Below are 4,144 nucleotides of genomic sequence, written 5' to 3'. Positions count from 1 at the left end.
AGAATTACAACTTCTCTCTATTATAAGGAGATTACAATAACACTCTCTCTTAACAAAAGGAGAATACACCTCTCTCTAAATATAGGAGAAAATCTCTCAAAGAAAAAACTCTCTATGTAACTCAATGTTACTATTATTCTTGTTGGATGAATTAAATTGAAATGTATTAAGAAAAACCTCAATTTATAGGTGAGTCTCTTCAATATGAACCATCCGTCAATTAAAAGTATATAATTCTTCTCTTTTTCAATAATTAGAATTATATGCTTATAAATTAGGATTGTTTATTACCTTTCATTTTATTTAGCTATTATTTATTTATTTAATTTCTAAAGTTAGCTTTACTAATTTTTACAACACTAACCTGTGAGAAGGAGGATACTTTCTGTTGGATCTTTGATCTTAATAAAACATAGAGTAAATACTAAATAGTCATTTCTAACTATAAAAGATTCGAACGCTGACTAAACTAACCATAAAAAATTAAAACTAAAGTTATACCCATACAAGATCAATTTTGTTTGATAAAAATGATCAAACACTAAAAACAATAGAAAAATTCCAAATTACCCCCCTTTCTCCACCACTCACCCATCCCACCATTAACATTATCACATTATTCTCTCTCTCTCTCTCTAAATCTCCCTCACGTCACACAATCTCTTCCCTACCTCCTCCCACCTAGCAAATCGTATGATGAAGAATCCTGTTGGTTTTATAGTCATTGGAGTTAGGTCCACCAACTATGCATCTCAATGGTAAGTTCTTACTGTAAGCTCTAGCTATGGCATTTAGCACACTAAACACTCAAACAGTGAACGTAACAATGCACATGCCAACTCCACGTAATTGCGCGTAGTTGTCTGCGACGTACCCTGCATTGAGCTTGTTACAACAACCAATAAGGTTGAGGCCTGGCTCGGCTATGAGGTGGTCGAGGAGAGTGAGGTTAAAGCCACCGGGGACAGAGAAGATGTCGGTGACACCAATCTGAACGAGGCGGCGGGCTAGGTGGTGGTAGGGGTGGCAGTGGGGCGGGTTTTTGTCCTACCCGACCTCGTCCCGCCATTCTTGCACTCCACTACTACTCGCTCCACCGTACCGCGAGTAGTAGACTGCTCTACCCTAACCTGCCCCTGCGGTATCCGCCCCTATAAAAATTAAATAATATTTTAATTTTTACATATTCATATATAAATTAAGATAAAAAAATTTAATTCATACCTAAATTAAAATACAAACATAAGATTCATATAATGTCAAATAACTTGAAATTAAAAAAAATTAATGTTTGATCATTAAAAATTTAACGCCATAAATAAAAAATTGCATCATTAAATATAAGATTCTTCAATACTTATTCTTGATTACTTTTCACATCTTTATCATCATTAAAGGTTTGAAGGACAAGATTCAAACCTGAAAATTAAAAGAGATAGCAATTAATTGTCACCAAATTAAGAAGCTCTATTTCAAAAATAAAAACAGAATACCCTGCATCGAAAACTCATTGAAAGATTGATAATACATACCATAGATGAGTCACCAATGTGCAAAACGAGCAGTGTATCATCCCCTATGAAGATTGCAGTTGCTGTTGCGCCTGATTCGTCCTCCTCTTTATTCATTTCAAGCCTTTAAAAAAAAGAAATATTGTCTAAACCTTGAATTGAATCATACCAATATGGAAACCAATTCAATTAGACACATTTTGTGGATTCCTTACTTTGTAGACTAGTTTATTGCTTTACCATTTCAACAACTTGGTGTCAGCTTTGGCAAATGCTTCCTCTAATGCTTCTTTAATGGCTTTAAAATCTTTCTCAACTAATACTAACCCACCTCGTAAGGCTTTAAGAAACTCCTTGTAGAGCTCATCCCTATAGTTTGCACTTGGCACATCAAATCAACAAATCAGATTATGCAAAGAATAATAATTCAACCAATCACATATCCTTAAATTAATCAATATTGTGTATCCTACGAAAGCAATTAACAATGTGTATCAACATAGAAGGTGCAATAGACATGAGGAATTCAACAGAAGCACTCTTAATGGTAGCCAAATTAAATTGATATTGGTATGAACACAAGAATAATTAATTAAATATCATCTTCACCATAAGACTAGTTTCACAGCAAAATTATGAAATACCATATATACACTTAATTCAATTGTGTTCACATGATAAATATGTAAGCATATTATTCGAATAATAATTGATAGATCATATTTTTTCTTGTTATAGGTGGTTGTTCATTATTTGTCAAAATTTTTAGTTCAGTTTCTTTTATAGTATTCCAAAGTAAGCTTCCTGCATTTTTCGCAGAGATGGTAAAGCATGCTTGTGGGATGACAAATTTGCAAAGACAGAGGGGTTCAGAGACTTATCGGCAGTTAGAGACATAGAAAAAGGACTCTGATGACAGGCTCACAAGAAACAGTGATGGTCAAGCTCACAGCGATGGCGACCAAACAATGAATCTGTGGAAGAATAAGAGAAGAACTTATATCTCACAATGATAAAGAGACAGAGAGCGCGAGAGAGCAAGAGAGATAGAGGAACTTACGGAGCTGTGCGAGCTGAGCAACGATGGCGAGGAGTTGCGCGACTGAGCAGCAATGATAGACGGGAGGTGAGCAGTGACGCTAAGGAGTTGCGACGATGGCAAGGAGCTGTGGTGACGGCAAGAAACTGTAGCGACGGCGCAACGGTGGGGAGGGGATGAGAGGCTGAGCTGAGCAGTAAAGAGCTTTGGTTCTATGAGGAAGAATATGACTTAGGAATTGGGGTCTGATGGTTGGTGAAGACACTTAAAAGTCCTAATCTTTAAAAACATATATATATTTTGTACTCTGGGACGGGTAGGGGCGGGTTTACCCTGACCCCGACCTCGCCCCGTTCAAAACCCGCCCCGAGAGACCCCGACCCCGCCCCGTCTCGGGTCGGGTTTAAACCCGTCCCGACCAGGTAGGGACGGGATGGGTCGTGTACCCGTAGATTTGGGTACTCTTGCCACCCTAGCTGGCGGCCGAGTATGGCTTTCGATGAGGCGACAGTGGTGGCTGAGACGGTAGTAGAGTTGTTGTTGGCGCAGGAGATGATGTCGTTGCTTGGGAGCTGAGTTTGTGTGAGTCCACGAATCCAATCTTTGTGTCCATGATGACGGTTTGGTGAGGTGGAGTGAGAATTGGAAAGAGAATAATGTGATGATGATGCTGATGGTGTGATATAGATGAGTGGTGGAGAGAGAAGAGTAATTTGGAATTTTTTGATCATTTTTTAAGATTTGGTCATTTTGTCAAACAAAATTTATCTTGTATGAATGTAACTTTAATTTTAATTTTTTATAATTAATTTTATCAGTGTTCAAATATTTTATGGTTAAAAATAGTTATTTACTTTAAAATATATTTATTGAGCTTTTTTTTAGGTACAGAAAAAGACAAATTTAAAAATAGTGAATCTTATTTTTAAAGAAGAAACAAAATTATTTAAAAAAAATTGTCTTTTTTAAAACACAGATAATTAGATGATTTGTCCATAATTAAATATTGAATACCAAAAATAAGCTTTATAAACTAAATATTTTATATCTGGTCGAGGTAATATATTATATATATATATATATATATATATATATATATATATATATATATATATATATATATATATATATGCCTGTTTTGCCATTCTAAAATTAAAACTATAAATCATTTGTTTTTCTTATGTTAAAAATTATAGGAATGGTAGATGAAAATATTAAGCGGTAAGTTTGTAATTTATGTGATACACCAGGTGTTATTTTAATAAGTAGAAAGATGTAAATTCACTAGGATTAGAAAAAAACTCGTAGGTAAACACACACACAAAAAAAAAAAAAAAAGAGAAAAACTCGTAGGTTGTTGGATATATATTTTTAATTGTTTAGAATATTTGGAAACTAAGTAATAGAATAGTCTTTAAAAGGTATAAATCTAATTGGATTTTTGAGAAGTTGAGTCTAAAGCTAAGCTTGGTTGACAAATTAAAAAAAAAAAAAAGTAAATATTGTTTTTATTCGAAACGTTTTGGGTAAGTCTCAAAGTTATCCCTAACGTTTAAGTTGTCTTATTTAAGTTCTTAACGTTTTAAAATTGACT

The sequence above is a fragment of the Arachis hypogaea genome, chromosome 12 (assembly GCF_003086295.3).
Source record: "Arachis hypogaea cultivar Tifrunner chromosome 12, arahy.Tifrunner.gnm2.J5K5, whole genome shotgun sequence".
NCBI classification, from domain to species: Eukaryota; Viridiplantae; Streptophyta; class Magnoliopsida; order Fabales; family Fabaceae; genus Arachis; species Arachis hypogaea.
This window is presented reverse-complemented; position numbering follows the sequence as displayed.